Source organism: Protopterus annectens, chromosome 11.part0 (assembly GCF_019279795.1).
Source record: "Protopterus annectens isolate FY-2018-M chromosome 11.part0, PAN1.0, whole genome shotgun sequence".
NCBI classification, from domain to species: domain Eukaryota; kingdom Metazoa; phylum Chordata; order Ceratodontiformes; family Protopteridae; genus Protopterus; species Protopterus annectens.
In genome coordinates, this window is record NC_056745.1 from 469798284 (window position 1) to 469819884 (window position 21601).

Sequence of the window (21601 nt, forward strand, 5' to 3'; positions counted from 1 at the left end):
AAGGTAGCCCTTTTAAGGTTAGTTTACTGTACCTCTGTCAAGCAGGGACACAGAAGAGATCCCAGGGGTAAACTTACAATCTCCCATCCACTCGTCAAGATTTCTCTTGAAGAGGGTCAGTGAGGGGCTCTGCCTAACATGGATTGGGATTTTGTTCCAGAGTAAGGGGAGCCTCTGGGATATGAATCTGTCCCTCCAGCATGTCCTATTTATTTCTGTACTGAGGTTCAAGTCCCTGGAGCGTGTAGCTCTAAGGGATTTGGATTTCCTGAGGTGAAGCATGTCCATTAATTCTCGGTTGGACATGGCTTTGTATGTCAGACACAGATCGCCTCTGAGTAGGTGGTACGCAACTGAGTAGAGCTGGAGTTTCTTTAGCCGAACTGCATAGGGCATCTGTTTGAGCCCCTTGATCCTCTTGGTGAGATACTTTTGGGGTCTTTCCAGTTGCTGAAGGTGTCGGGTAAGGTACATCCCAAACTGGGCATTGTACTCAATTATGGGCCTGATAAGTGATAAGTAGAGGGGCACAATAACCTCTCTTGATCTAGATGTGAACCCTTTCATGATAAGGTGGGCTATATAGAAGGTCTTTCTAACCACTTTGGCAACGTGATTGTCAAAGGAGAGATTGCTATCTACTTGGGTCCCCAAGTCCCTAATTACTTCTTCCAGATTAATGGATTACCACCTATGTGGTAATTTGTGGGCACTTTGTTTTTCCCAAAGGGGATGACTATGCACTTTTTGGCATTTAGCTTTAGGCCATGGCTCTGGCACCAGTTATCCATCTCTGTGAGACCCTTTTGGAGGATGCTTGTGTCAGCCGGAGAGTCGATTACGGCACCCAGTTTGCAGTCATCTGTGAACTTGGTCAGCCATAGTCCACCCGTGTTAGCCTGTACCTCAGAGAAATATATACCGAACAAGAGAGGTCCCAGGATTGAGCCTTGTGGGACGCCACTTGTAACTGGTTTAGAGTCTGACATGGCACCTGCTATTCTGACCATGCGGGTTCTATCCCTGAGCCAGTTTGCAACCCATCTTGTGACATAGGGGTTGATATTTAAGCTGGTGAGCTTATTTATGATGCCCGAGTTGTGTCGAAGGCTTTTGCGAGGTCCAGGTAGGCTGTGTGGACTACCTTCCCTTCATCTATGGCTTTGGTAACTGTTTCAAAGAAGTTGACCAGGTTCATGAGGCAAGATCTGCCCTTAACGAAGCTGAATTGGGTAGGATCCAATGTCTGGAGGTTCCCAATGTCTTTGTTTATGATTTCTATGATGATACGCTCTATAGCTTTGCAGACCAGGCTAGTCAGGCTTATAGGGCGATAGTTTCCAGGGTCTGTTGTGGCACCACCTTTGTGGAGTGGGACCACTGTTGCTGTACGCCATTCCTTGGGTACATACCCTGTAGTAAGGCTGAGATTGAACAGTGACTTTATATGAGGGTTTAGTTCTTCTTGGAGCTCATATAAGACGCAGCCCGGGACACCGTCTGGTCCCACTGATGCTGTGTTTTTTGCTTTGGAGAGGGCAGCTGTCACCTGTGCATCTGTGATCTCAGGAAGACTACACTCTGTTGGGATAGACATTTGCTCTTTTTGGGAAGAAGGGGGGGGGGTTGCACTGAACCTTTCTGCCAGGATGTTGGCAATGTCTGTGGGTTCACTGTATTTTTTGTCATTTTGCACTAACTCAGAGCATATCTGAGAGTTGCCTCCCAGGTTTCTGACATAACTAAAGAAGGCCTTGTGATTATCTTTAGTGTCTTGTGTATATATATATATATATATATATATATATATATATATATATATAGAGAGAGAGAGAGAGAGGTGTGCACGCGCACACACACACACACACACACACACACACACACACACACACACACACACACACACACACACACGCTTTAATATAAATGCAAGTTTATTATCATAAGACAATTTTCATACTATATTCTTCAAGCAAGCTATTATTGTTGACACGATGAAGTAATTGATCAGACCAATAGCAGGAAACTATGAAAATATAAAAAACTAATTAAGCCCAGCTTACTATGGTCTAAACTAAGGTATATGCAAATGAGATGACCAGCTCTTAACAGGATCATTTCCATGAAAGAGTATCCAAAAGTTTTTGTCTGCTGTTGTATGGCTTGTCTAGTTCCTTTGCTTTTTTCTTGATATACTCCGTAGTTTCTCAGCCTTCACCACCAGCTTCATTTGAGCCACATCTCTTCCACATGATTTAGCTCTCGACTGAAATAAATACTTCTGAGACTTTGATTTTTGTCAGTTGAATGTAACTTTATTATTGTAATGCAATTTACATACAATGTCCATCTAACTGGTTGTTATGGGAGAAATGTGAAGCAATTTCTCAAACTAAAAGCAGGAAACAATGCCATATAAACTAATAATTAAACCAGTGTATTATGATATAAAATAAACTTAGCTATATACAAATGAGATATCGGGTCTATATTAGAACATTGAAGTTTCAGGTCTTCGAATGTTCTAATATCGACACCTAGTAACCGAAAACCGGTAAGACCGAAAATTTATAACATCGAATGCTTTCCTAGAGGAAAAAAATTTGCTGTTCCAAAACACATACACACAACACAAACACACCAGACACACAGCAATCCACACACATACACCTAAAATCTTACATCTAAAACTACACTAAACTGTACATACACCACTGTCTACCCACTTACCTTAACCTAAACCCTAATCCTAAGGTCCATCACTATTGCACACACACCTCACCCGCGCCCTAACCCTAACTCACCTATCCCACCCTAACACTCACGTCCACACAATCGCACACTTACCTGAACCCGACCGTAACTTTCCACTGCAGAGCTGAAAATAGCGACAATAACAGACAACTGAATTATTTCCCTAGGAAAGAATTTGGTTATCTAAAAATTTGCTATTTTCAACTTTCGGTTACTAGGTGTCGATATTAGAACATTTGAAGACCTGACACTTCGATGTTCTAATATAGACCCAAAATATCAAGTCCTTATCATGCACATTTCCATAAATGAATATTTGAAGGTTTTTGTCATGCGTTCTGTCCGTTTCCAGGCAGATGGAATTATTAAGCTGTTTTCTTACTTCAACTGTATCTGTATGTAGACAATCATACACATTTTCACATCAGCATGAATTTTGTATTAACAGTCATTGATACATTAGAATAAAGTGATCACAATAGTTTCTATTACATATTCAGGAATGTCAAGATTTATCCTGTATCAGGCTGGCTCTTAGAAAAAGTGTAAAAAAAATAGCATTTAAAAGTGTATTTCTAAGATACAGCTGCATATTACATAGTCACATAAAATAATAACTTTTTCTCCTATATCTATCAAGGACCATAAGATATTCTACATAACTTTGCAATAGATGACAAAACAGGACTGCCTGTAGAACAGCTCAGTATGTTGTGGAGTCAAAAAACTATGATAGGTTAAACACCTGTTGACCAGCTGTGCATCTGACTACAGCAACTGCAACACACACTCTCACACACACACACACACACACACACACACACACACACACACACACACACACACACACACACACACACACACACACACACGCACAGTACACACATATATTTAGATATATCATGCACACATGTACATTCTTAGGTATTTATTGGGCATGTAGTAAAATTGACCATTAAGCAGCCTAGCCAAAGCAATCCAAAAGATTTGTAAATGTATTAGAAACCTAATAAACTAAACAACATATTAGCTGCCTTGATCAAAGAGAGACATTTTATACTGCAGGGGAGAATGTGCAATTACCCATGCAATTGTCAGGTCTAGAGTTAAAGGAAGAGAAAATGCTGTGTTATTTGGCATGCAAAGGAAGTTTATTAAAACGTAAGGTATACACTAAGTTACTTCTTGTTCTAGCAGGCTTTATTTATGTGGCAATGAAGATGAAGATCCTAGGTGTAATTATTCATGGTACTACTAGTTTTGCAGTGGTAGAAGAGCTGTAGTAGTCCAGATTCTTTCATGGCATGGAAGTCTACGTAAAGGTCACCAGACTGGACTGGAGCATGCATGAAATAGAATATAGTGAGAGGGCTTTCCAACTCTCCTCACAACTTTAGAAGTTTAGGCCTATAATTTTCCTAGTTAAAAATCTTTGGGTCCTTTCAAGCTGGATGAGGTTGTTGGAGACGTACATGCTGAAGGGGGCACTGTATTTTATGATGGACCTAGAGATGAACAGAAAGAAACTATAGCATTTTGTGTTCTAGAAGATATTATATTTGAAATTAAGTGGGTTAGGTAAAATGATTTCCCAGATGTGCTTGATATGTGGAAATCAAAGGATAGCTCATTATCACAAATGTACCTGGATCTCTTGGCTTTAAGAGGAGAGTTATTTATAAGGTATGAATGATAGGCTTGTTTCCAAGATAAATTTAGTATTTTGTCTGAGTCTGTGGCCTTATACAACCCTTGTTGGAGTATCAGAGAATCAGCAATGATGTGAATAGTACTACTCAGCTTGAAGTCCGTAACAAACTCGTTCAGCCAAAAATGTTTGACACCTGCCTTCACATAGTGTTCCCACCTGTCCCACTTTTCGAGGGACAGTCCCTCTTTGGGCAGTTGTGTCCTGCAAAGAAATTGAAAAAAAATGGCAAATGTCCTTAGATTTTAGGACAAACATATTTCCCACATTTCATGTCATAGTTGCATAAAACAGTTATTTTGTATCTGAAACACCTAAATGTGATAAGCAATGGAATAAGCAACTAAAATGCTGCAAGAATAAGCTTTTTATGTAGGCCAAAAAGTGAAGTTCTGTCCTTTGTACTGGCAGTGGATATATTTTACCCTGCAAAATCTGACATTTGTACCACAAATGTCCCACTTTGGGCATTTGAAAAGGTGGCAACCCTACCTTCATTAGGAAGACCTTCTACATTGCCCACCTTATCATGAAGGGATTCTCATCTAGATCAAGGGAGGTCATAGTCTCCCTTTACTCATCACTCATCAGACCAATGATTGAGTACAATGCCCCATTCGGAATGTATCTGACCCGACACTTGCAGCAGCTGGAGAGGCCACAAAAGTTCCTCACCAAAAGGATAAAGGGTCTCAAAAATCTGTCCTATGCTGCCCGACTGAAAGAACTCCAGCTCTATTCAGTCGCACCGCTGCTCAGAGGTGACCTTTGCCTAACATACAAGGCCATGTCAAACCCAGATTTGATGAATATGCTTCACCTCAAAAATCTAGATCCATCAGAGCCACAAGGGCGGGAGACTTAAACCTTGACACGGCTATTAATAGGACGTGCTGGAGGGATAGATTAATCACCCAAAGACTCCCTATGCTGTGGAACAAAATCCCGGTACATGTGAGGCAGAGCACCTCGCTGGCCTTGTTCAAGAGAAATCTTGACCAATGGATGGGAGATCACAGATATACCCCAGGGATAACCTCAGTGTCACTGCTCGACAGAGGCACAGCAAAATAATGGGTATAGTTCCCCATACTAAAGGGGTGGCGTAAGCCACAAAACGATGGGCTAGGCTTGTAAATGCCCTCGGGCAGATAGCCTAGTATGAACCTATGAACCTATGAACCTATGTAGTAGGTGTCAGAAAGGAGGAGTGAATCCAGGACTCAGCTCTGTAGAACACTGCTAGTGACATTCTTTTCTTTGAAAGGTACCTGCAGTCCTCTGTAAGACCCCACCAGAGATTTTCTTTTTTGTGAAAGGTACCACCAACCCTCTGTAGGACACCACTAGTGACCTTTTTTGTTAAAAGTACCACCAACCCTCTGTAGGACAACACTAATGACCTTCTTTTTTGTTAAAGGTACTGTCAACCCTCTGTAGGACACCACTAGTGACATTCTTTTTTTTTTGTGAAAGGCACCACAAACCTTCTGTAGGACACCACTAGTGACGTTCTTTTTTGTGAAAGGTACCACCAACCCTCATTCTATGGGATCTATCAGGAAGGCAGCTGGCTGTTCATCATGCGATGCAGGAGTTGATGCTTAACCAATTACACTTGAGAATAATGCCAACATAGAGAATTGTGCCAAGGCCTTTGCTAAGTTCAGATAAGCAGTGTGGGTAGATTGTCCCTTGTACATGGCTTTAGTATTTTTTTTTTCAAATAAATCAACTAGTTTGATTGATAGGATTTGCTTTTCATAAACACAAATTGAGTAGGGTCAGTGGAACTGAATGTCACATGTTTTGTCTTGAAACATTCAACAATGCTTGCATAACATAACTTTAGTTTCCAAGGTCTGTTGTGAGACTGCCTATGTAGTGTCAGCAATACATTAGTCCTCCAAATATCTGATACATAACTGGTTGGGAGGCTAAGGTTGAATATGTTCAGGAAATCTGAGCAAAGCTATTAACACTTACTGGGATGCACTCAAAAAATGTTGTTAGGATTTATGGAACTGGTATTTTTAGTTTTAGATAATGCTATTAGGATCTGATATAAAGTAGTTTTGAGGGACATTTAGAAGAAACAAGAAAGGTGTGTAAATGGGTAAACTTGGAGTTGAACTTGTCAGCTAAGACATTCGAGATGGCTTCTGGACAAGAGTAAGTTATATAATTGAATAACAAGTTGGATCAGCACTGAGTAATACTTCCAAATGTCCTAATATAGTTAATACAGGCCTTATTATTATCTTTGGAGGAGATTGCAACTTCAAGTTCATGGCTAGCCTTACTGTCTCTATCATTACACTCAAGATTCTTGCTCAACGAGTTTACTTTCTTTTTGTGAAAATGTAAATCTATTTAAAATATTAAGCTAGCGTTTTTTTTTTCTTTTATTATTCAGTTTATGTAAGAACTCCACCACAAAGGTTTGTTTCAGAATTTCACATTCTACTTATGGACAGAAACAGACACTTCTATGCAGTTGTTCAGATGTGAATAAAATGGTTGTAGTAGCAATAGCATTGTTACTGGGTGGGGTCATCACAGCAGACTAACTTTTGAAATTCTACATGTTTTCAGTAAATGATAAGAGTTTGAACCTGAAATAGTCTCTGACCATGCTAAGCTTCATGAGAGCTGTGGTACTAGTTCTAAGAGAGTGGATAACAGCATCCTTCTGAGAGAAAGTGGTATATGGAGGGGTACAGGCTGAGGCAGTTTGCATAAGGAGGATTATGTTGTTGAGATTGAATGATATTTCCACTGACAGATCATGCCGAACCAAGGCTTCTAGAGCAATAGTGGCCATGGAAACCTAATACCAAATAATGCAGTTTGCTATATTTGCAGTTGTATGTGCAAAACTGAATAAGTCTGAATAAGTATATACAGTAACATCAAGCATAGTTGTGTACAGAACATCTATAAATATCTTCATGGAAGACCATCAATCCTGAACAGTTGCTTTACTGTACAGCTATGGATTAACAGAGCAAAAGGAACAGGAGGTTTGTGGTTTTGACCATTTCCTGACAATTAAAAAGTATGAAACTTTAATATCTGGCACTAGGTACTAACATTAATTCTGAGTGAGCTACCAGAAATGCAAACGCATTATGAGACAAAACTGTATGTGAAACATACATAAAATAAATAAATAAAACAAACCAACCGATGCTAAATTCCACCCATGACATGTAGTGCTGACAAACACAAAGGGGTGGATTCACGAAGGCTTGCACGGAGTCTTAGAGTAGAGTAAGACTCCATGCAGCCATCATGTCCGACAAGCGATCCAGGAACAGCCTATAGGGGCGTGTATGTGAGCTCCTAAAAATGGCTCTTAAACAGACAGGGCTGGGATATGCAAATTACCTCAATTGCAGGTGAAAGGCATGCAAATGAGGTAGATTTGCGATTCAGGAAACCCGAACCTGTCCGAGTAAGAGCAGTGTTACTTGCAGAAATGTACTCAGTTGACAACTGAGTACCGTTCTGCAAATAGCAAAATGGAGCCGTGACAGCTCCAAATAAAGGTTGCATCCAGTGCAGAAAGCATGCCAATGGCCAAATACATGGCCATTGGAAATGTTTCCTGATGCAATATGAAAATAAAAATATATATTTTTTTCGCCGATTTCTGATGTTTAAGCATAGCACAGTGCCACGCAAACGGGCTGCGCTCTAAAACCCAGAATACTAACAATTAAAACCCACAAATGTGGATTTTATTGAAATTGCTAATGTACAATGCAAGGGAATGGCAGGCTGAAGACAACATGGCCACTGAGTAGAGGTTGCTAAGGGGGGAAGCTCAGTCTAAGAGATGTAACCAAGCATTAGTAGGCAATCCTATGTAAATGAGTGTTAGGATAGTGAATCGCAAGTTTACATAGCAAATGAGGACAGTCAGTGGAGTGTAGGAGTAGGATATGGGGAGTAACAGAGTAGAAGATAAGTGATCACAAGGGAGGTATGTAAGAAAGAAGTGAAGCTCATTGGAGCAGAGTGGCATGTGTCAGCTGTCATTTATACATCATGAAAAGAAGTGTGTCAACAGGTAGGCTAGGGAAAGCCAAGAAATGGAAGGTGTATGCCGTGGATAACACCAAAGTTTCTTGCTGAACGGGTATGCGTACATGTGCGTGCATGTAAACCTGAGTAAGACAGAGTGTGCGCATGTAAGCGTGAGTGCGCACGTTTAAGCCGGAGTAAGCATGTATAAGGCTTTATAAAGAGTTGCAAGTGCGTTTGCACTGGTGTGCGCACATTTTAACCTGAATAAGCAAGTTTTAGTCTGTGTAAGCATGTGTGTGCGCGTGTTAGCTGCTGTGCGTGTGTTTGCACTTGTGTGCGCAGTGCCCGCCCCTGAGGAAACAGAAATAAAAAAGGAAGCACAACAAATAGTAGGAAGCTACCAGGGAGTACTAGCTGAGCTAGCAGGTGAAAACAATCAGCATCAGGCAATTACACAGGCAGTACACTAGCCCAGCCCAGCCTAGCACTTAAAACTCTGCAAACAGCAGTCCAGTATGTTTCTCACAACAGACACTGCAGTAAGCTAATAGAAGTGAAAACTGAAAAAGCTTTACTGAGACAAAGAAATGTTAGGGGCTGCCATTGCTGTTGTAAGGCAACATATGCAACATGCTGAGGGTGGTGACAATGGAAATGCTGCTGGACAACCCACAGTGAGGAGACAGAGAAGAGTGTACAGGCCCCGGGTAACCTACCAGGGGCTACATGAGCTGGAGATAGTAGAGCACTATAGAGTGGACAGAGACCTCATGCAGCAAATTGTTGAGCTGTGCAGGCCACGCCTCACACACAGAACCAACAGAGGGGGACCCATTCCAGTGGAAACCAAGGTATGTGTTGGCCTACGAATACTAGCAACAGGTACCTTCCAGAGACCAACTGGTGATATGATGGGGATATCACAGGCATCAGCATCCAGGGTACTGCATCAGTTCCTGGATGCCATGTCAGCACATGTCGGTGATCATGTATATTTCCCCAAATCCTGTGAGGTATTGTCCAGCAATATGCATCTCTTCCAGCAAATAGCAGAATATCCTGAGGTAGTGGGTGCAATAGACTGTACGCACATACACATCAAAGCACCAGCTGGTGAGCGAGGTAGGGCCTACATCAACCACAAGGGCTTCCCCTCCATCAACTGCCAGGTCATGTGTGATGCCCAGGGCATAATAATGAATGTGTGTGCTGGCTGCCCTGGAAGCCACCACGATTCCCATATCTGGCATCTGACGCAGCTGTACCAGACCTTTGCCAGTGGGGACATCCCTCCTGGTCACCTAGTGGGGGATGCTGGATATGCACTGGAGCTGTGGCTGATGACACTCATCAGAAACGCACACACACCAGAACAGGAACGCCATAATGAGGCACATGAACAAACATGGAATGTAATTGAGCGTGTGTTTCGGCTGCTCAAGTAACGGTTCCGTTGCCTGAACACCTCTGGTGGAGCCTTGCAGTACTCACCAACTACATGTACCCAAATTGTCATGGTATATGCTATGCTACATAATATGATCCTGCGAAAACAGCTGCAACAGGATCAGCATAGGCCCGAGCCAAACAGCCCCCACCATTGCCAAGGCCATCACAGGTGGAGGGTGACTCGGAGGAGGAACAACCTCAGCCTGCCCCAGTAGGCAGAAGGAGGCGTGCCCAGTATGCTTTGGCCTTGGCAAAGAGGCAATGCATAGCACATACACTGGCTCAGGAGGAACCCTGGAAATGATACCTCTCCCTGACCTGCACATACAGTGAAAGGGATGCCTAACTTGACATTACCTGTTGTCAAACATGTATAGGGAGTGTACTATGTGCATCCGACATAGGCAGCCCTGCAGCACCACCTGAGGCATGATTGACCTGTGTTAAGCAAAATAAAGCAGTGCTAAACAGCTTTGCCACTATGTAGTATATGTAAACATAAGCACACACACTAACTGGCACAACTTTGGGCAATGTTGAGCAATATTGGCCAACGTTCAGCAATGTTGAAAACTGTAGAGCAATGTTGGTCAAGTCTGGTCAAATTTGCCCATAGTTGAGCAAAAGCAGGTAAACATGCACATATATGCTTTAGTTGACCTTAAGCAGTCTGGTCTGGCCAGTATGAAAATCTAAAGCAGTGACAGGCCTTGAACCCAGGATATTGTGCACTATAGTCACAGTACCAAACCACCAAACCAAGACAGTATTTCACTGGTCAGCTGGTATGAAGACATGCTGATAAGTGTATGCAAAGCGTGTCATGGAAACTCCGCAGTCACAGAATAATACATGTCAACTTATGACACAAAGGTGAGCCCTGCAGTATAAATATAACTTGATTTCAAACACACAAAGTACACATGCTAATATTGGGCATGTTCACAGATGGTAACAAATGTACTGGCCTCCAGACAGCAACATACTGAAAGGTCACACTGGGCATGCTCACACACTTAAAGAAATGAAACAAATGTCAAGCAACAAAACAGTGAATGTGCAAACTGGGCATGCTCACACACTTAGGTCTTGTCTGAGTGCAGCAGTGGGCCAGACATATCTGGCAGTTTACCTGTTAACCCACAAACCTCTCCCTAGCCAACAATCCTGCCTTGTGCACACAGTTATAAGACAGCAGGCACATATATAACATCTGGGAATCCTGTCATAAACAAATATGTACAGCAGATAAATATGTTTTATATAGAAAGTGGGAAAGTAAAGAGGATAACAAATCTGCAGTCAGTATCATCAATAAACAATGTGCACTCCAAATATTATCATAGGTACATAGGTTCATAGGTTGATACTAGGTATCAGCCCTAGGGCATTCAGAAGCCTAGCCAGAGTGTGTACGGCTGTCACCACCCTGTGCCTTTGAATAATAGGTCACACAAGATAGCCACAGTATGGTTAGTGTACTGTGCCTCTGTCTAGCAGGGACCCAGAAGAGATCCCAGGGGTAAATGTATGATCACCCATCCACTTGTCAGTATTTCCCTTGAAGAGGGTCAGTGAGGGGCTCTGCCTAACTTGGACTGGTATGTCATCCCAGAGTGAGGGGAGCCTCTGGGATATGAATCTGTCCCTCCACCATGTCCTGTTAATGCTGTGCTGAGGTAGAAGTCCTGGAGTGTGTAACTGTAAGGGATTCTGATATCCTGAGGTGAAGCATGTCCAGCAAGTCTGGGCTGGACATGGCTGTATACAGCAGCCACAGATTGCATCTGGGTAAGCATTAAGCAACTGAGTACAGCTGGTGTTTCTGTAGCTGAACTGTGTAGGGCATCTGTATGAGTCTCCTGTTCCACTTCATGAGGTACCTTAGGGGTCATGAGAGTTGCTGCAGGTGTTGGGTAAGGTACATCCCAAATGGGACAGTGTACTCAAGTATGGGTGTGATGCGTACAGGTGCACAATGACCTCTCTGGATTTAGATGTGTAACCTTTTGGGATAAGGTGGGCTATATAGAAGGTCTACCTAACCACTTTGCCAATGCGATAATCAAAGAAGAGATGAGTATCTACTGTGGACCCCAAATCCATATGTACACCTTCTCTATGTAATGGATTAAACCTATGTTTTAATCTATGTGCACTTTGTCATTCACAAAGGGGATGTGTATGCATTGTGTGGCAGTTAGTTGTAGGCTATGGCTCTGGCACCACTTATCCATCTCTGGGAGACCCTGTAGGAGGATGCATGTGTCAGCTGGAGAGTCGATTATGGCACCCGGTCTGCAGTCATCTGTGAACCTGGTCAGCCATACTCCCCCCATGTTAGCCTGTACCTCACAGGAATATATACTGAACAAGACAGGTCTCAGAACTGAGCCTTGTGGGATGCTACATGTAACTGGTGTAGAGTCTGACATGGCACCTGCATGTCTGAACATGCGGGTGCTATCCCTGATCCAGTTTGCAATCCAACTTGGGACATATGTGTTGATATGTAAGCTGGTGAGTGAATCTAAAATGCCTGAGTGTGATATTGTGCCAAATGGGTCTGCGAGGTCCAGGTAGGATGTGTGGACCACCTTCCCTATGTGTATGGCCCTGGTAACTGATTCAAAGAAGTCGGCAGGTGCAAGAAGCAAGATCTGCCCTTAACAAAGGTGAATTGGGTAGGATCCAGTGTCTGGAGGTTGTCAATGTCTGTAAATGTGTCCCAGAATGATACTCTCCATAGCTTTGTAGACCAGGCTAGTCAAACTTATAGGCTGATAGTGTCCAGGGTCCCTTGTGGAACCACCGTGGTGGAGTGGGACCACTATTGCTGTATGCCATTCCTTGGGTATATATCCTGTAGTAAGTCTGATATTGAACAGTGATGTTATGTGAGTGTTATGTTCTTCATGAAGCATGTGTAGGATGCAGCCTGGGACACTGTCTGGACCCATTGATGCTGTGTTATTGCTTTGGAGAGGGCAGCTCTCACATGTTCTTCTGTGATGTCAGGGAGGCTACACTCTGTTGTCAGGGACATGTGTGTGTGGGGGATAGGGGTTAGGAATATGCACTCAAACTGTCTGCCAAGATTTTGGCAATGTGTGTGGGTTAAGTGTCCTTCATTGTCATTATGCAGTAACTCAGAGCATATCTGGGAGTTGCCACCCAGGTTCCTGACATAACTAAAGAAGGGCTTGTGATTGCCTTTAGTGTCATGTGCAATCGTAGTGTCAAAGCTGGTCTTAAATGATGTTATGACTGATTGTAGCGTCTTGCTAGTACTGATCAGAGATGCCTCCCCTTTGTGAGAGACAGCTCTATCATGTAGTAGCCTCCTCCTTTTGTTGCATAGCTTATTTATGGCCAGGGTACACCAGACAGGTCACCTGCCTTTAGAAGAGTGAGTCTTGGAGTCATGTGGGATAGCATGATCCATGCATTTCTGTAGGTGTCCATACAGTGGGTTTCTAAAGGATACTGTGATATGAGTCATAGTTCCCAGTGGCCTGGGTGCTTTGAAGAAAAACACCTCTGTTCTGAGAAGTATGACGTTTGCTTTTGAGAAGTACCTTACCAAGATTACCTTGGCTGGGTGTGGGGACGGGATATGGATGTCCGGTGACATAAATGTATGGTGTGACCTTAACAATGAGGGGTATACCTCTGATGTGGAACATAGAGTCCCCATGTTGGTGATGACCAGGTCCAATATGTATACCCCTCATGTGGGGGTGTTAACCACTTGTTCCATAGCATTTTATTTGATATATACGGGGAACCATTGTGCGAGGGTCTTGGGGCTTGAGTAGTATTCCCAGTAAATGTTTGGCTACTACAGGTCATCCAATATAATGTTGTTTGTACACACCTACATATTCTACAGTGTTCTGTTCTCATGAAAGCCGAGTGTGTTCCCTGGGTTTGGGAGTGTGGTCTGTAGCAGGCTACTACCTGAAAGGCAGTTTAGGCCTCTGTTACTTACACATGGATGGTCCCCAATGATTTGTGCAGTGCTACTATCCTGGAGGTTTGTGTATCTCTGGCGTATATGGATACTCCCCCCCCTATGTGGTGTGGCCTGGTTATTGTGTCAGAAAACCATGGTATGATGTGTAACCTGGTAGTGCTGGGGTGCTGTAGGGAGCCTTGAACTAGGTGACTGTTACTGCACAGATATTTATATTCCCCATACTGAAGAGAGCCTTGAGTGCGTGCAGTTTGAGGTGTACACCTCTGGCATTGAGCAGCATTACCCTTCGTTAATTTCACCTGGTATTGTCTATGGAGTGGGATTTGTCATGTGAGCCCTGACTAAAAAAGGCACTATGGGTGTGCCACATGCCTTAGCCAGTATTCGAAAGGCCAGGGGTGTCAGGTGCAAGGCGTCCCTAGTGAAGCAGCATGGCATGATGAGCATGTCATCCCAGGCCGACAGACACTGGATCCCCTGTGAATGACACACATACATTAGCCGACTGTTAAAATTGATCATGTTGTCTTTATACTGTGGCATCATTCTTGGTGAGGGTAAGATGCTACACAAGGACAGGGTCATACCGGCCTGGCCTACATGATCATAGAGCTCCTGTATGTCTCATTTCATGTAGTCCAGGGAGGAATGTCTCAGGACAGTCACACCAGCATGGACAATAACGGAGTCATATCTGTACCTGCTTTGGAGTGACCTGAGTCCATGTGTTATGTGGTGCATCCTGGCACCCCATAGACAGCTTACAGTGACCTTCACCTTGGTCAGCCTGGTGTGTGGGACATCAGTGTTGCTGACAATACAGTCACCTATCACAGGTGTACTAGGTGTGTTGTTTAGCCTTAAGGGCACTGACTGTGTGGCACAGTGACATTGTGTACTTTGTGATATGTGGGTATACTGGTGGGGAAGCAGGTGTCTGGGTGTCTGCTGTGGGGGTCTTTGCTGCATAGGCAGAGGTTTATCTGTGTTTGTGTGTTTATGTATTTGGTCTGCTGTTGCTATAGGTCTATGTGACACTGGAGTCGTAGTGTGTGTGGTTACCTTCTCCTCCTGATAGACTGTGCCAGTCATGGGTCTAGAGAGCTCAGCCTTCAGTTAGTCCATAGAGTTGCATCTCTCACAAATATCTGGGTATGTTTGGAGGAGGGGAGGGTTGTCTGTGTACATAAGGCAGTTTTAACATTTACTGACAATCCCCATATTTACCAGCTGGACTGGAGATTACACACAAAGCCGGCCCTCGGACATGTCATGATACTATGATGAAATACACATTTGACTGAACAAAAAGGATCAGTAGGGTGTTAAGTGTGTAAAAGTGTATAACATGAGTTTAGTGCCTATGTTCCTTGGTATTTGGTAAGATTATTTGTGAAGGAGTCCAGACAGAACCATGGCACTTCCTTCAGCTATGTCATACATAGCAATGTACACTCATATATGCCCTGAGTCAGGGCCAACTGTAAATGACTGACAATGCCAACATCGCTTGTCACACAAGGCCATACATACATAGCCACCTCCCACTGTCAAAAGGCCCTATCATCATACCAGGGGATATCACATGTAGATTCGATATACAGGTACTCCCAAAGCTGAACACATGGCATCGAGTGGATTACAATGTATCCCATATGTGTCATATGTGAACTGCAGAACAAACAGATCCTGCACCTGAGCAGTCTGATGAGCCTTACCCTCTCTACAGGATGTGAAACTGTTGAACTGGTTACAGCAACATGTGGCACACCCCACAAGTGTTGGTGCACAACAGACCATGGGAACTATAGTGTTATATGCCTATGACATCTGATCTGCAAGGCCATGGGGTCCTACATGATTGAAGTCATAAACAATATCCAATATCCCAGACACATGTCGTATCTACATAGTCAACACTCTGTGCATAGATATGTATTGTCATATGATGGATTGGCAACTGGTCCAGAGATAGATCACACAAGCCAAGTATTGTGGTGTCCTGTTCAAGCTGTTAACACCTGCTGTCCCCCATTGTGCAGTCCTGGGATTGCATAAAACAAAATGCACACAGTACCAGGTAGAGTCTGATGATGTCAGCATCTGACAAATGTAGCAGTGGAAATGAAAAATCACAGTAAAGCATACAGCGTGTTGTGTTAATGCGTACTTTGCTAGTATCATAACATAGATAGGGGTTTGAATCCTGTAATTGCTGAGTGTGTGTGTGTGATTTCCTTAGAAAGAAGTGCCCTTTTTGGTGAGTAGGAAAACACCTGACAAGTGTTATATTCCCCTTTGGCAAGTCAGATGATGTCAGCATCCTACAAATATAGCAGTGGAAATGACAAATCTCAGTAAAGCATATAACGTGTCTTGTTAATGTGTACTTTGCTAGTCTCATAACATAGCTAGGTAGGGGTTTGAATCCTGCAATTTCTGTGTGTGTGGGGGAATGTGTGTGTCTGTGTGATTTCCTTAGAGAGAAGTGCCCTTTTTGGTGAGTAGGAAAACGCCTGACAAGTGTTATATTCCCCTTTGGCAAGTCTGAAGATGTCAGCATCCTGCAAATATAGCAGTGGAAATACAAAACTCCAGTAAAGCATATAGCGTGTCATGTTAATGCATGCTTCACTAGTATCATGACATAGCTAGGTAAGGGTTTGAATCCTGCAATTGTTGTGTGTGGGGGTGATTCTGTGTGACTTCCTTTGAGGGGAACGTCCTTTTTGGAGACTAGGGAAATAACCTACAATGAGGTATATTGCTCTTTGCCAAGTGTGATGATGTCAGCATCCTACAAATATAGTGGTGGAACTACAAACTTACGTGAAGTATATAGCACCTTGTGTTAATGCAGATGTCACTAGTGTAATAAGATAACTAGGTAGGGGTTTGAATCCTGCAATTGCTGAGTGTGTGTGTGTGATGCTGTTGGTCATTGTGATCTATGTTTCTCTTTTACTACGGTATGACATATTAGGGAACAAACAGTATGTGCATTGCACACATCAGGTATCTGTGTGGCAAATACATATATGTAATGTGACTTCAAGTGGTACATAGGCGTGTAGCCTGCATACTACATGAATACATTTCTTAACTGTGACAGAATGTGCAGCTGCTTCTCAGATCACAGGTCACAAAGGTATGTATGTGACAAGGCCGGCCACTGTAGTGATCTGTGGCCATAGTCAACTGTGTCACACACATCCATGATGTTTTGTATAGACTACTGTGAGCGAGGGTACATGCCTGGGGTATATGTCAGACATGTTCATACACAACAAGGTCTGGCAATAATGGACAGTCATTAAAGGTGTACAACAGACTTGTGGATATGCATACAGGCCCCTTATTGCTTATGTGATACACGAAGGGATTTCAGAATACATTTGGATATGTGGATACCAAAGGACAGAAGACATAACACTTGGCTGTACATACACATTGCTACCCAACATACATGTCGGGGGCTACCACCTATGTGGTACTGTCATAGGTTCATAGGTTCATAGGTAGGTACTAGGCTATCGGCCCTAGGGCCCATACAAGCCTATCCAAAAATGTACCCTGGCTTTCGCCACCCAAGAAATTTATTTTCCTGTGCCCATCGAGCAGAGCCACAGAAGTAATTCCTGGGGTGAATTGACCACTTCCCATCCAATTATCAAGATATGTCTTGAAGAGTGCTAATGAGGTGCTTGGTTTGACATAGGTAGTCTGTTCCAGAGTATGGGAAGTATCTGGGACAGGAATCTATCCCTCCAGCATGTCCTGTTTATTGTGGTGACAAGGTTTATGTCCCTAGAGTGTGTAGCTCGGAGGGATTGGGATTTCTTTAACTGGAGCATGTCCAACAGATCTGGGTTTGACATAGCTTTGCATGTTAGGCAGAGATCGGCCCTGAGTAGGTGATATGCGATGGAGTAAAGCTGTAGTTATTTGAGACGGTCTGTGTAGGGAATCTAAAGTGTCCGTGAAGCCTGAGAGAACCAAAAAAATTATTTTATGTGACGCTCGCTCTCGTCAGTTGAAACTTGAAAAACACCACCAAATAAGGCGAGTTGAATGCCAAAGCCAGTAGATCTTAATGCAGAATTTTATTTAACAGGAAAAAATAGCATTTTCGCTGTAGTCTATGCTGCAGCTTCCTCAGAGAAAAATTTCAAATGAGGTGCCAAAACCAGACTTTTAAAGTCACGCCCTAACATTAATCACAATACATATGCAGTTAAAGCCATAGTCAAGTTGAATAATCATAAATAAAATGTTGGTGTACTATTTAAAATGTAAACAACAAAAAACATCATTTACACATCCTCAATCAATAAGAATGAACATCCTATTGAAATTAGTAAAAACAAGTTAATTAAAAAAGGTATTAGAAACAATAAAAATGTAAGTGTATATATGTATATATGTAACTTACCAGTAATATAATTATAATAAATGTAAACATAAGTATTAAAAAGTATCTTCTGTAGCTTCTCATTTTCAAAACACAAGATATATTACAATACTCATTCAATCCAGGATAAGAAAATGAGTCTAGTAATAGCTGCCATTCCAGCTCTCTATTTTCTAATAAAAGTGTAACTGGTCCTCCTCTTTCTGGACTTAATACCTGGTCAATAGCCATAAACTGAAAACTGTGCCCTTGATTCCTAATGATATGTTTGGCTAAGGCGTTCTCTTTTTTCATCTTTCTTATTATAGCATAAACATGCTCATATAATCTGTCTCGTAACCTTCGATCAGATTTACCAATGTAAAATGCTTGACAACAATTACATGTAGCAAGGTAAATTATTGATCTAGATTCACAATTCAGTCTATGGGCTATTTTGTATTTTATATTGCGAATTACAAATGAATTAGCAACTTTAACTAAAATGACAGTAGTTGCAAGCCCCACATTGGTATGAGCCTTTTGCTCTAGTTAACCAGTCTAATGCTTTCAGTCTCTCCAAGAGGGTTTTTAAATTATTACCCCTCCTGTACGTAATCATCGGTCTCCTTCCCAATTTTTCTAGCAATTGTTCATTATTTGTTATAAAATACCAGTTTTTGAATAGTATACACTGAATTTTCCTAGAATCAGTATTATATGTTGTGATGAAACTACTTTCAAACCCAGACCCCATTTCCTTAATAGTTGCAAGTGGGTTTGCAGTCATACCAAAACTTTCAACACTTACATCAAGTACTCGGTTACTAATTTGATGAGAATTTGTTTTGTGAGGTAAAAGGGGTAGATACTGGCATAGGATTTTCATGAGTATAGACGGACTAGTGGAGAAACTTAAAATGAGTAAGAATAAAAAACTGGTAAGAGACAGACTGAGTTACTCCAACAACACAGCATACCCAAAACTAACGGCCTCTACTAATCTTCACCGTGCTTATATAAATGGTAGGAGGGAGAATGAGGGTAACTATTCTAGCACAGCAGAGGAAAGAGACTTTGACACAGAAGAAGAAAATGTAAACCATCTTGCTGATGATGTACCTAGGCGGAATAATGGGGCCAAAATACTAGAAATACTAGAAATGATTCTAGGAAAATTCAGTGTATACTATTCAAAAACTGGTATTTTATAACAAATACTCAAGACTGGTGTGGTATCCTTCAAGGCCCCCGAGCCAGTGGAAACCACAACCCAAGCTGTGGAAGCCCTTACAAATGCCTTCTACGAACACCTCCAGGACTGCATGGATCAGGCAATCCCTAATAAAACCAAGACTCTTTCCACCAAGGGCAAACGTCCAGTCTGGTGGACCCCAGCCATAAACAAACTTTACAATAAGAGGAGAAAGCTGTTACATGATAGAGCAAAATCCATAAAAGAGAAGACACCCTTGATCATTATTAGTAAAAAAATACGAGCACTCATAAAATCATCCAAGGCCAACTTTGAGAGAAAAATTGCAATAGATTCAAAAGACAATCATAAGGCCTTCTTCAGCTGTGTTAGAAACCTGGGTGGAAACTCCCAGATATGCGCAGAATTAGTCCAAAATGATACAAAAATCACTGAACCCACAGACATTGCCAACATACTGGCAGACAGGTTCAGTGCAAACTTCACCCCCTCTCCCCTCCAAAAGGAGAGATAACTATCCCAGCGGAGTGTAGCCTCCCAGACATCTCAAATGCGCAGGTGAAAGCTGCTCTCTCTAAAGCTAAAACACAGCATCAATGGGACCGGATGGTGTCCCCGGCTGTGTGCTACACAAACTCAACGAGGAATTAACCCGCATATAAGGCAGCTGTTTAATCTTAGCCTTACCACAGGATACGTGCCCAAGGTGTGGCATACGGCAACTGTGGTCCCACTCCACAAAGGCGGTACCTCTACGGACCCTGGAAATTACTGCCCCATAAGCTTAACAAGCCTGGTCTGCAAAGCTATGAAGAGGATCATAATGGAACTCATAAACAAAGACATAGGGGACTTGCAGACATTGGACCCGACCCAGTTTGGCTTTGTCAAGGGCAGATCATGCCTTTTGAACTTAGTCGACTTCTTCGAAACAGTCACCAAGGCCATTGATGAGGGAAAGGCAGTCCATACAGCCTACCTTGACCTTGCAAAAGCTTTCGACACAATACCCCATTCGGGTATTATAGAGAAACTTACCAGCTTAAATGTAAACCCATATGTCACAAGATGGGTTGCAAACTGGCTAAAGGACAGAACCCACAGGGTTAGAGTTGCTGGCGCCATGTCAGACTCCAAGCCGGTCACAAGTGGTGTCCCACAGGGCTCGGACCTTGGCCCCCTGTTGTTCGGCATTTACTTCTCAGAAGTACAGGCAAACATAGGAGGACTATGGCTGACAAAGTTTGCAGATGACTGCAAACTGGGCGCCATAGTGGAAAGTACATCGGACACAGATATCCTTCAGAGGGGTCTCACGGAAACTGATAACTGGTGCCAGAGCCTTGGCCTGAAGTTAAATACCAAAAAATGTATAGTCATACCCTTCGGGAAAAACAAGGTAACCCCAAGCTACCATATAGGTGGCAATCCATTAAGCACAGAAGAGGTTATCAGGGACCTGGGGACCCAGGTTGACAGTGGCCTTTCTTTTGACACTCACATTGCTAAAGTGGTTAGAAAGACCTTCTACATTGCCCACCTGATCATGAAGGGATTCACATCCAGATCAAGTGAGGTCATTGTTCCCCTGTACTCTTCACTTATCAGACCAATGATTGAGTACAATGCCCCATTCGGGATGTATCTCACCCGACACCTGCAGCAATTGGAGAGACCCCAAAAGTTCCTCACCAAAAGGATAAAGGGACTCCAAAATCTGTCATATGCTGCCAGACTGAAGAAACTCCAGCTCTATTCAGTCGCATACCGCCTGCTCAGAGGTGACCTGTGCCTGACATACAAGGCCATGTCCAACCCGAATTAATGGACATGCTCCACCTCAAAAATCCAAATCTACCAGATCCACTAGAGCAAGCGACTTAAACCTTAGCACGGATATAAATAGGACATGCTGGAGGGATAGATTTGTCACCCAGAGACTCCCTATGCTGTGGAATAGAGTCCCGGTCCATGTGAGGCAGAGCACCTCGCTGGCTCTGTTCAAGAGAAATCTTGACCGGTGGATGGGAGATCATAGGTTTACCCCAGGAATCATCTCTGTGTCACTGCTGG